The sequence below is a fragment of the Danio aesculapii genome, chromosome 8 (genome assembly GCF_903798145.1).
Source record: "Danio aesculapii chromosome 8, fDanAes4.1, whole genome shotgun sequence".
NCBI classification, from domain to species: domain Eukaryota; kingdom Metazoa; phylum Chordata; class Actinopteri; order Cypriniformes; family Danionidae; genus Danio; species Danio aesculapii.
The window spans coordinates 22,700,185-22,714,101 of NC_079442.1; the positions used below are offsets into that span (position 1 = coordinate 22,700,185).

The 13,917-nt window shown below is 37.9% G+C and overlaps 1 pseudogene; it reads right to left on the reverse strand.

Annotated features, from left to right (window-relative positions):
* LOC130233397 (selenoprotein Pa-like) overlaps positions 1–13,078 on the reverse strand; it is a 234,583-nt pseudogene extending 221,505 nt beyond the window's left edge.
* Positions 13,079–13,917: the final 839 nt, after the last annotated feature.

Consider the following 13,917-nt stretch of genomic DNA (forward strand, 5'->3'; position numbering starts at 1 on the left):
TCTGTGAGCCGGGTGAGAGGTGTCCTTAAGAATACTGCATGCTCAGCGCAGACAGCGTTTCTTCTGGATGTCCTCTTTGGCTGGCAGTGTAGTCCCTGTGATGCGTTGGGCAGTTTTCACCACCCGCTGCAGTGCCTTATGCTCAGCAACAGAGCAGCTTCCATACCAGACCGTGATGCAGTTGGTCAGGATGCTTTCTATTGTGCAACGGTAAAAGTTCACCAAGACAGCTGATGAAAGCTGGTTCTTCTTAAGTTGCCTCAAGAACTGTTCTTGAGGCAACTGTTCTTAACCACACTCCACACTCACTTCCCCATCATCGTGGTCAACTCCGCTATGTGTCTCAAGTCCACCGATGTACGTGTCAAGCTACCAGAAAAACTGGTTTTACAGGCAAGCGGTCAGTTGGTTAGCGAGAAAAGGATTGGTTAGCATCTTACCACCCCGTAGCGTTCATTTGTAGCTCTGGCTACATATTTTGCTATCTCCAGAAACTTATACAGGGCTACGTTTTCAGAATGAGCCTGTGTTGGAATTATTCATTGTTTTCGCGTTGACTACTCAAACGCATAGTTGCATCTTAAAACTCACCTATATTTAACAAAAAAACAGCTGCTGCCATAAATTGAAAAAGATTTAAAGTTGAATAAATCTACAAATCAAGTCATTCACAAGTCTTGTCCTATTTTAAAAAATAATTTGAAAGATGATGAACTTATCTTAGAGAAGAGTTGTCATGACTTATTGATTAAAACTGTAAAACTAACTTTCTAATTTAAACTAGAATAGCAATAAATGTACCGTGGACTCAAAAATATATTAAAATATTTATGTTTCGCATGAAATCAGACTGTTGTCTGTAGGCCTATGTGATTTTTTTCTTGTTTCTGCATATTGTTGTGTAATCATAATTTCTTCTTGCACTGTGAAACAATAACAGACAGGTTCAGTGTTGACACTTCGTGGATAAACTAGCAATGAACTGTAGATTTGAAAATAATCCTAATTAGCTGGTTGGTTGGTCACTTTATTTTATATCCATAAGGCTGGCTTATATCGTCAAACAACTAGAGCAGTCCAAACCCAACTGTGTTCTCATGTTGTCTCCTGTCTGGTTGCGGCTGGACCAAAAAGCAGCCCAAAACACACCAAACGGACAAAAGACTGAAATGAGAGAGTGCATTCGCAGAGGGCAGCGTTTTTTTTTCACAGTGGCAGACCTGAACTTTTGACGCATGACAAAGGGTAAACTAAGCAGCGTTTGGTACCTTCATTATAGTAATTGTCACTCACCACACAGAGCATTGCTCTTACAAATATGTCTGAAAATCTAATAATTCATATAGCTTGCAAATATTTGAGAAAGGTAGCAAAATTACAGCCGGCCTCTTTGTTTTCCATCTTGGCTTCTTCTCTTCACACTGTCACACTTGCACTCTGATTCATTGCTGAATGTGGTGTGGGTCGTCGGCTGAAGAAAGCTGACTGACTGGTTGTCAGCTGACGACCCACACCAATTCTACATGCTGAATCAGGCCAACAAGCGCTGGCATAACCTGATGAGAGGCAACATGTGGAAAACAACAAACCAACTAGCTGGACTGACACTGACTGACAGACCAACAAAGTCCAACGGACAGCCGTCAGCCTGGTGTGTCCCAGCCTATAGATAAGTTAGGCTGCAGTAAGCAAGTGTAGGAAACTTCTCATACAAACAATACTAGACAGAATAAAAGACATTAAACAGCAACTCACACTGATAATAGCCTAATAAAAAGCCTTCAACTTGTTGCTTTCTTATGATTAATTGCTCCCTATAAAATTAGACCCCAAAGTGGAAAAGAACAGCTTTAGCCCACCAATGTAAATTTTAGCATGTATGTTTGACTACCTGCATCCTTCAAAGATGCTGTCATGATTTGGTTTAAAAACACATAAATAGCATAGAAACAGTACATAAAATATGTTGTGTGGTGTAACATTACTGATTCAACTTAGCCAGCACAATATCATCTTAGTTTCACTCTTGTGTGCAACTTAATTTGTGGTAAAATGCTAACAAACAACCAAGTTCTTACTGGTGTAAATGACCAAATTCTTACTGTTTCAGTCTAGACCTTCATATGAAATGAAGGTTCATTTAGTCTTTGTTGGCATCAGAAGGAACCCAGCAAACAATTTTGTGTTTAATAGACGTCTTATAGAGCAGTGTTTCCCAACCCTGTTCCTGGAGGCACACCAACAGAACATATTTTGAATGTCTTCCTTATCTCACCCATTCACTTCAGGTTTTGGAGTCTCTTCTAATGTTCTGATGAGTTGATTCAGGTGTGTTGGATTAGGGAGAGCTTGAAAATGTGTACTGTTGGTGTGCCTTCAGGAACAGGGTTGGGAAACACTATTATAGAGATCTAAACGTAGACAGCTTGGCTAAACTTGGCCTGTCAGTAAAAATCTAATAGACATCTAAGAATATCCGAAAACTAGATTAGTCGTCAAATAGACAGATTAGACAGACTTTATATGTGTGGTCATTCATTCCTGTTTATTTTATGACCAGTCTAGTTTTGGCCTATTCTTACATTCTAACTGACAGCCCAAATTTAGCCTTGTTTTAGCCAAGATGACCATTTAGACATCTGTTGGACATCTATTAAACATCTTTTTAAAACCAGCAATGCTTGCTGGGAAGGTAATAAAAAGACTTTGCTTTTCCACAACTTGTAATTGCAGTGTCTTGTTCTCTTCAGAGCATCTTTATTGTTTGGTGTCTGTGTAAACCTACATTTGCCTCTCTCAGTATTCATCTCCACATGAAACTTTAGGCAGAGCTAAACAGGCAGTGATTAGAAGCAGCCATTGTTGTAGAGGTGGAGTTTAGCCATGCTAATACATAATACATAAATTTTAAAGTGGTTCATTCCACAACATTTTGCAGTTTTTCTTAATCTCTTTGGTAAATTTCTCAGATCAGAATTGAGATTCCCAAAACTAACTGCAATCTTCACATCGATTGTATCACATGTGCATATAAAAAAGTTTCTTTGAACATTTCATCAGAATTTCTTATAACAAGTTGCAATTGCATTTGTACATCCTTGGAAATGATTATGCTCAAATGTCTGCAGTTTCCTACATTATTAATTGCTTATGTCATGTTGATTCCAATGTATTATAATAGTCTCTGTTGAATAGTCTTACCCCCACAAGATTTAGGCATTAATTTGTAACATAAAGCCTCATTCACACTATGAGCGTCTCACCGCGGCAAAGTGACAAGTGACCGTTCATTTCAACGGAGAGTGAGGGACTTCTAGCAACCTCCGTCTATAGCCTCATTCACACTACCAACGACTCGCAATGGCAAATCGACAAGCAACCGTTCATTTCAATGGAGAGTGATCGACTTCTGGCCATAAGGCTTGGTTATACCCATAAGCCGAACTAGAGCAGACCAAACCCAACTGTTCTTGCCTTACATTGGCTGATGTCTGGTTGCGTCTGGACCATAAAGCTGCCCATGAAAACACCAAATGGACAAAAACCAACTAATAACAAGAGAGCACATTCACGGAGGGCTGCATCTGTTTTTTTTTTGTTTTTTTTTTTTGTTCAGAGTAGGAAACTTGAACCGTTCATTTTAATGGAGAGTGACTTCGGGCGACCTCCGTCTACAGCCTCATTCACACTATGAGCGACTCGCAGCGCCAAATCGACAAATGACTGTTCATTTCAATGAAGAGTGAGCGACTTCCGGCATCTACGCAAACGACAACGGCCAATTACATTAAGGGAGTTTTCCGGGAGAAATAACAAAACGGGAGGGTGGCGGGAGATGGGTCTGAAATACTGGAGACTCCGGGGAGTGTTGGCAGGTATGATGTCAGAAGGTGTAAGAAGACTGCCCTGTAATTCCTACTGCATGTACAGTTTTCCCTAACGAGATTGTCCTATGTCTACATTTCAATTTTTTTCTTTGTGCTATGTAGTGCTCTTTTTCTTTCTGTATCACAATGACATGATCTGTCAACAAATTACAGTGCAAACAGTGAAAGCATAAATGTGAATCTTGTCCAATCTCTTCCAATCAAACTCCCACAAACACTAAGTTGCAACCTACAATTTACTATAATTGAAATAAAAACTGTAGCTATCGTTTACATCAGAACATCCCCAGACACAGATTTATTTTTAAGAGACCATCTAAAGATTTTGAGCTAGAGTTTGCCAGTAATCCATGGTGTTTTGCTATTTGTGCACTTTATTTTGAGAAATGCATTTACTTTTAGGCAAATTTCAACTCTTATCAGAGAAATGTACCAAAGTGACTAAGAAACCTGTAATCATGTTGGCTTCAAAATAAGCTGTTTTTAGATTGAGAAGGAAGTTCTGAGTTCTTAACTTACTTTTTTAGTGTACAAATACCTCTCATACTATATCAAAAGATCAAGGAATTTATGATTTCTCAATTCAACTAAATCACTCTGGCATAATTTGGTCAGTGGGTGGTTTACTTCTAATAGGACTCTCTAATACTTGCAGCATTGTTATAGAATAATAATTCCAGTCACTGCCAGGCAGCCTTATTGGCCCTTCGTGATGTAAAGTGTGGGTGAAAGTGTGAGTGGAGGAAATAAATGGAGATTTTTCTCTGTCTGACAGGCGGAGGGTCTGACAGCATTTCGCTGGATTTAAATGAACACAGAACTCTCTTAACTGTCAAGCTATCACCACCCTCCATTCATCTTAAGTCCATATTGTCGGTTTACTTGGTTTCCATGGAGAACTGCCCTCAGCATACCATTTCACAGCCTTTGAAAAAGAAAAAACACACTATGCACATTGCAATTTTTGGCTTTTGCGTAGTTGAGGTAACCATGGATACTACAGGAATTCTTTACCGAGAGGTAGGAGACTTGTTCTTAATTGTACATTGTCTAGATCAGTGTTTCCCAACTAGTTTTGCTGCGTATCCAAGTTTTGGGAACAACACATAATAACTTGACTTCTAGTTGATCATTTGGTTAGCAGAAGTGGCTAATATGAAAGGTAAAGGCCTCTGGATTACGCTTGTTTTACCAAAATAATATATGATCATGCCTTGATTTTCAATTATTTAATTAGGACAGTAAGGTCTAACTTTGCTTAGACAAAAGTCTTGTCACTTAACAGAAATTATGTACAGTATAGAATATAAAGTCATGGTGCAGTGGAAAAAGAATTCATATTGTGTATGATTCCCTTGAGCTTGGACGACTCCATATATATCTGGAGTGGCAAAGAAAGCGTTTTTGCAGGACTCCCAGAGTTCATCAAGATTCTTTGGATTCATCTTCAATGCCTCCTCCTTCATCTTACCCAGGGGTGGGCAAACTCAGTCCTGGAGGGCCGGTGTCCTGCACAGTTTAGATCAAACACACATGCTTATAGATTTCTAGATCTTGGAGACACTGATTAGCATGTTCATGTGTGTTTGATTAGTGTTGGAGCTAAACTATGCAGGACAACGGCCCTCCAGGACAGAGTTTGCCCACCTCTGATCTTACCCCTTACATGCTCAATAATGTTTATGTCTGGTGACTGGGCTGGCCAATCCTGGAGCACTTTGACCTTCTTTGCTTTCAGGATCTTTGATGTGGAGTCTGAGGTATGAGAAGGAGTGCTATCCTGCTGAAGAATTTGCCCTCTCCTGTTGGAAAACACTCATCTAGATTACAATAATTAGAATGTTTTTGAGGAAAAGCGTGAATGATTTTCGCACCTTAAAGTACAGACTTTTTTCTTCACCATCTGCTGTTTAGCTGCTATTACTCAAGTAAGAGCTATGACCAACTCAGTTCAAAAAAGAGAGGGATTTTCACCCATCATTGATTTTATGGCTGAGAGGAAAAAGGAGTTGGAAACACAATCTTGCTCTCTGTCCATGCGCCAAATCACCCTGGCAAGATATTTCACCACACATCACCAACCGTCAACCATGGACAGAGGTGGCTTTCATTGACCACTGCTGCATATTCTACGATTCAGGATTCAGTAAGTCATTAGGCTTTCTTTAAAGGCTAAATGATTAACCAAATGTCCTGACAATCAAAGAGATGAAGGAAAAGAAAGAAAAACAGACAGATAGACAGAAATATAAACAGACAGAAAGAGAGAGAGAGAGAGAGAGAGAGAGAGAGAGAGATGAATGGATAGAAAGATTTGAGGGACATTTTGTTTATTTTTGTTTCTTTTATTGGCAGATAGATAGATAGATAGATAGATAGATAGATAGATAGATAGATAGATAGATAGATAGATAGATAGATAGATAGATAGATAGATAGATAGATAGATAGATAGATAGATAGATAGACGGACGGACAGATAGAAAGACAGACAGTTGGATGGAAGGATGATTGGATGGATAGAAGGAAGGATGGATGGATGGAGGACGGACGGACGGATGGACTGATAGATAGATAGATAGATAGATAGATAGATAGATAGATAGATAGATAGATAGATAGATAGATAGATAGATAGATAGATAGATAGATAGATAGATAGATAGATAGATAGATAGATAGATAGATAGATAGACAGACGGACGGACGGACAGATAGAACAGACAGTTGGATGGATGGATGATTGGATGGATAGAAGGAAGGAAGGATGGATGGATGGATGGACGGACGGACGGAAGGACGGATGGACAGATAGATAGATAGATAGATAGATAGATAGATAGATAGATAGATAGATAGATAGATAGATAGATAGATAGATAGATAGATAGATAGATAGATAGATAGATAGATAGATAGATAGATAGATAGATAATTGGATGGATGGACGGATGGATGGGTAGATAGATAGATCATGAACATTATATGAATTTTGAGTGACATTTTCTTTATCTGTTTCCTTTACTGGCTGTTGTCCAGAAGGAGGGTAAAAATACATGCAAATGAAATGCTGCAGAACCGAGTCCCCGGTGAATCCTGTGATCTTAGCGCAGAGCCTAACCTTTACTGGAACACATTGGGCTTTCTGTGTTCCCACTCTAATGCACTTTCCCTGTTCATTCTCTTCATAACGCTCTTGCAGCTGTGGATGGAAAAAAAAGTATCACATTTAAATAAAACATGTTGCATATTCAGCATGCTGTTCTCATTCAGCATGGCTAGCCAATTAGGCTATGGGCAATTATATAATATCATGCTGGTGTTTAATAAATCTCATTCTGGAAATATCTCAGAAAACCATTAGTAGAGAAAAGGAGGAAACTTGTCAGCTCTGTTCTTTTTTTACTACCATCATGCACCTCACTACACAAGGTAGTCATTAGCAAATGCCCTTGTGATGTTTGCACCCAGCAAGAGCTCCTCTTAAAGAAACAGCTCGCCTTTTACTAATGCTACAGCCAATGCACGATTAAAAGCACCTAATGAGAGATATATTTAAAGTAAGCATTTCTAATAAACCAATAAATGTGAAATCTTTCTAATAACGAAGCATGTCAGAAATCTTAACAGGCGGGAATGTGATATTATAATGTACTTAATCAGATTAACAGGCTTAAACATAATGACTCAGCATGAGGAGAAAGAAAATCAATATACCCAAAACCCTTCAAGGCATCACTGGCTAATTCCAGATCATCTGGAAGTTTCTAGCTGTGATTTTTGCTTGTACAGCTGTTGGGTGATTAAGTAACTGCTTGTGAAAGGAGTAAATGGCTGTAATTACTGTTCTTGTCAGAGAAATGGAGTCGTAATCTGATTATCGAATCAAACTCATTGTAGAATGTGGATACTTTGTTAATAAATCATGTCAAGGTCGATCAGACATGTGACGAATACTACTTGACCTGAATACATATTTATTGTGATATGATATGAAATAGCATACATTTAATTAAAAATATACGTTTGTCATGATCAATGATACAAGAAAAGGAAAATCATTAAAATGTAATAAAGGAAATCATACATTATGCATCTTTTTCATACATTTATAAAGTGTTTACAAATATTTTTTAGCAACAGATACTCATTTTTTTCTCCTTTTCTCAGCATATATCCAAAAATTCAGATTTAATATTGAAATGTGGCAAGATGCACACATTGCATTTCACAATCTGAACTCACCTGCATGCATTGCCATCAATAAAAAATATTTTTAGGGAACCTATTAGTATTATTGCAGGGGTCCTATTATGAATTCTACAGTATTTCTATTTTTTCAGCTTGTTTCTTCACATTAGCCGCACTGCATTATTGTAGTTTTCCACAGCATATAGAAGAATTTAGCTACATGCATTCAATAATGTTCAATAATAATCCCATACAGTGCTGATGATGAACATCATGTCATATGCATTCATCTGTTTTAAAGAAAGATTTCAGGTCACTAAAGACCCAATATGTAACGACGATAATTTGAAACATGCAAGCAGTTATATATAATATGACATCTTTTACTTTCATCTTTGGGGAAAAAAAGTAAATTTACATTAATGTTCCAAAAAAACAGTGCACGCTCTCATTAACTGGTGTGACAAAAGCCAGAAATTACACACTTCTCAGATATCACTCTACTTCATCATTACAATATTAGCACCCTTCTGGTTATATTGTATTGACTCAACATGTTAAATTGTTCTCTGATATCTACGTAGTAAATATGTGGCTTAGGGCAGGGGTTCCCAAACTTTTCAGCTGCGGCCCCCAAAATAATAATGCCAGCTACTTGCGATCCCCAATATCCTCTGAGGTGGTTATAAATATACAAATGTGCACACACCAATAGGTCCATTTCTGTTTTTTGTTTGATTTTGGAGAACGCCACTTGAAGACCTCCATGTTTAGCCATGGCCTGTATTCATTTTTAATGTGAGTGCCGCAGAGGTGTTCGAAATTTTAAACTGGTGCCATAAAATTAATCTGCTGCATCTGACGCTATGTCTTTGTCAATCATTAATTTTCTTTTCGGCTTAGTCCCTTTATTAATCTGGGGTCGCCACAGTGGAATGAACCACCAACTTATTCAGCATATGTTTTACGCAGCGGATGCCCTTCCAGCTGCAATCCATAACTGGGAAGCATCCATACACTCTCATACACACACATACACTACGGACAATTTAGCTTACATAATTCACATATACCACATGTTTTTGGACTGTGGTGGAAACCGGAGCACCTCGAGGAAACCCACTCCAACACGGAGTTCGCAATCAAATAAAAAAAAATAATAATTGAAACACTTTTTATTTGCATGTTGTAGTTTTTTTATGTAACTATAGACTACTATTTTGTCTCCTGTATATTATGGATAAATTATGGTCATGATAAGAGTTTAATAAAAAATTACATTTTTGGAAATCACCAAGCAACCCCTCGGGTGGTCCTGACCCCTACTTTGGGAACCACTGGCTTAGGTAACTGCGAAAATAGCAATTCAATATAAGAGTCCCACATACATTGTATGTTTAATACAACCTTAAATAAACATTAAAACACGGGGAAACATATCATCCCCTGCTGAAAAATCCAGCTTAAACCAGCCTTGGCTGGTTGGCTGGTTTTAGCTGGTTAACCAGCCTGGTTTTAGAGGGGTTTTGGCTATTTCTAGGCTGGTTTTCAGCCATTTCCAGCCTGGTCTTAGCTGGTCAGGCTGGAAAATGGCCAGCTAAATCCAGCTAAAACCAACTTGACCAGCCTGGTTTAAGCTGGACATAGCTGGTTTTGGCTGGGCTCCCAGCCTTGCTAGGCTGGTCAAGTTGGTTTTAGCTGGTCATTTTCCAGCCTGACCAGATAACATCAGGCTGGAAATGGATGGAAACCAGCCTGGAAATGGCCAAAACCCCTCTAAAACCAGGCTGGTCAACTAGCTAAAACCAGGCAACCAGCCTAGGCTGGTTTAAGCAGTTTTTTTCAGTAGAGATTGTTTGTTAACATATCATCATACCAAACATCTCATTAGAAAACATTGTGGCCAATCAAATGAAGCCTAGCATGTGCATGCTAATAATACTTTGTGAAAGTCAGTGTGTTCCGATTGGCCTGTTTTCACCTGGATTTTACACTCACTGGATTCACATGAGAAGGACAATTGTGTTTGAGTGCTCATAGAAAGTCATTTTCATATCCAGGTTTTAATTCCATGGCACCTTTAAACAATTAACCAGAGTAATGGTATGCTAATGCTAATTATTTATGCTAATATTGTAATATGCTAATATTATTTCTAAATGGTGCAAGTTTGAGTAAATGTGAGGATTTGACACCATTTTCCACACTTGCAAACTCTGAATGTAGGTAAGAATAGCATCTTTCTCATTTTGTTTACATATCGAAACAGATTACCACAGTTCAAATGGCTGCAGACTTGGTTTAGAACACTAATAGTGTAAACCTGATTGATCTTCTATAGTACAGGCATCTTATTAACAAGAGCAGGATTTGCAGCCAGAACATTGATCTTCCTCTTCCTCCTAAGAGTCTCTGGAGCGGCTCTGACACCTGCTAGCATTCAGCTGATGGACGGCCTTTAATGCCTGTGTGCTTCTTAGAAGGAGTTGCATCATTCATGCCTTGAAGGATCAAAGCCTGTAGCCGAGTTTGTCTTCATGGCCCCGGGTCTTCACACCTTGTGCATTATGGGATTGACTCCTGTCATGCTGCATCATTTCAAACCCATATGGGAGCAGACAGATGGTGGGCAGGCTAAACCAACGGGAAGCTGGGTTGCCATGCCAATAACAGTGCACTATAACAGAGAAGGACAGAGTAGCCCACAGGATGAACGATGATGGATTTTATTGTGCATGTAAAATGTGAGGAATAAAAGCATTGAGTGCAACAGTCACCGCCCACATCTTCAGCAGCCTGACTTCTGTAAATATTGTTTTTGTGATTTTTGTATTTTCATTGGAATTTCTTTAAAAAAAATATTCAGAAAGAGCTATATGCCTTAAACCAAACCATCTAGCTGCAAGATGAATTACAATACTGGAATGCTTCTTGTAAAGCAAACGCGCATCAGTGTTTTTTAATCAGAGTGAATGATTTCAAGAGTTCACACTTAGATAATGCTCGACTATAATAGCAGGTTTGGCATGCTGTCCCGCGAGAAAACCCGGAGCTCGGAGATAGATGAGCCCAAGGTTCCCGCCTGGTCAATGAGCATTAGAAGGGATAAGAGATCTGGTATTTCTCGAGTGCCCCCGATTATGCTTTGGCCAATATGTTGGTTCTGATTGATTCAGTATATATATATATATATATATACATACATACATACATACACACACACACACACATATACACACACACACATCTTTATATACAAGCATATTTTTATATTTGAAGAGTTTAGATGCAAAAACCTCTAAATGCCATTTAATATTTTTTCTAAATTAAGTATTTTTCTCCAACTCCTGTGTGTGGACTCCATTGCCTTTAAAGTGAAATAGCTGAACATAAATATACGAAGATGAGAAAAATGCTCATTTTACATGGCATTTAGAGGTTTGGGCATCTGAACTCTTCATTTCTTTAATTTGAGAATTTAAAGTTCTAATTTCTATGTGCACATGTGTAAATAAAGCAATTTGACAAAATGGTAGGAAAAACTTTGGTACATCAAAAAGTGTAGTTATAATAACTATCCAACTAGATAATCCAGCAAAAATGAGTTCTCAATATGTCAATAAAATGTAATATTTATACCTCAATTAAACAGAAGGAATAATTAATCAGGTTAATAACTGCAAAAAGGTTCAGTTTTTCAAAAAACAAATAACCCCTCCTTTCAATAAGCTGGCTACAGGCCTGAAAGTGTCATGTTAAAATAATGTTTATTAACTGATAAAGAGAGAGTTTAATAAAGACTTTCGTTTATTTTTCGTACAAATTAAACATGTCTCATAGTATTATTAAAAGATGGAGCACAGGTTGTAGTTTTTCTGACAAATTGTTTCTACCGAAATTGGAGATATTACTCTAAGAGATTAGGGGAACTGGCAGGGTCATTTACTTTTACATGTAGGTTTTTATTCTGCAGTTAGTTTCAGGGAATATTGTTCACAGACAGTCTGCTATAATGTTAGATTGACTGTAAAAGCAGTGAAAAACACTAGCAAAGCGGCATTATCATGATGGACTCATTCAGTAGCGAAATTGAGTTTATGTGACTTGCACTTTTCATCGAAAAAAGCACTTTATGTCCACCTCTTTTTGCTACCACCATCCTCACCTGTGTGTGTGTCACACCTCACACACATCTTACAGGAAAATTCTCCCCGCGCAGTTGTTTTGGTGCTGCTTGTATCTGAAAGCAGCCTCTCATATGACAGCAGGGAAAGGCACAGCCAATCACAATGTTCATGTGTTTGGGGGGCGGTGCGACTCGAGGAGAGATCGTGATTTAACCCTTTCGGCATGTCTACTTTTATATTGACAGCGCAATGTTTTTAAGTGAATTAAGTTATTGGTGGGGACATTTCAGTAGTTGGTGGATATTGGTGGGGACACGTCCCCTCCGTCCAAACTAAATCTATACCCCTGCATTCAGTACACCAAATTAGCTTCGCAGGGACATCAAACATGAACCATCTATGATCTTGATTAGCTGTGGTAAAGTTGAACATTGATTGCAGAAGTTTTAAAACCATAATATTAATACATGAGTAAGAGACTTGTTGCAAAACACCCGATTACACATAAAGAGAGAATAAAACTTTACAGTCTTAAGCATGTCTTAAGCAAGTCTTAAGCATGGAGCTTATAGAAGTTGGACCAGGTCTCTGTGTGTCCATTTCTGAGCATTCCTTCGTGTCGTAAATACCTTGGAAACAGATTACACACTGATCATCCAGTCTTTTCCTGGGTAGCAGAGGTTGATGGTGTATCATTTGTGGAATAAAGCGTCTGATCGGCCATATTCGTTACACTGTATTGCAACTGTAAACTGTCCATGTATTAGTCCAATGATGAAAGATGAAGATTCAGTTTGGAGTGTTAGTGACCTGAGCACTAATTGAAGAAGTGAAGAGGACGGCAGGGTGACTAAGGCAGTTAAAGAACTTGTTTTCTTGCAGATCTGCTACTCAGACTAGAAAGTTGTGGTCTTGTCTCATGAAATTCTATAACAGCTCTCAGGGTCTGATATCATGGAGAGATTTAGCCATCCTTACACAAGAAATAAATTCTAAGTTGTGAACTTTTTCTTGCAATTCTGTTATTTTGCAGTACTAGTTTATTTACCAGAATTGTTTATGTCTCAGAATTGTGGATTTATATGACTTAATTTTTTTTCTTCTAAGTTGTAGGAATTGGGAGATACACCTGAAGACATATCATTGAGAATGACACTGAGAGAGAAAAAAACAATATAAAGAGTACTCTTAGTATCAACATACTTTGTTTCTGATTTATTACAAGTGAAATAAACTGGTATGAAGTTATTCCCATAACTTTACAACATTTTACAATCAGAACTGCAATAAATGTTAAGAGAGTTTTTATCCTGAAGTTCTGATTTTATTTGTCATTTGTCAGGGTGTTGTGACTGATTTTGTATCTCTTACTCTTACTCGGACTCTTTTTATTAATTCTAAGAACTTTGTAGTGCATTAATGATTGAAAAAAAAACTGTTAGTTACTTGTAAATGCCTTCATGCTACAATTGGCCTATGGAACTTATGTAATAATTGGCTGTTTGGCTTGAAAATGTTCTCCGGTTCGTTCTTTCTATTCTGATGCAAATAAATAAATAAAACTAACACTGAGAAAGCTGCTTTCTTTTGGAAAATTGGGTTGTAATTCAAAATGACTATAAAATTCTATATTAGTAAATGTGAGATATGACTAGCTTACATTTATTAAGCAAAGTATACATCGCATATTTATTCAACTAGACTCATTTAAA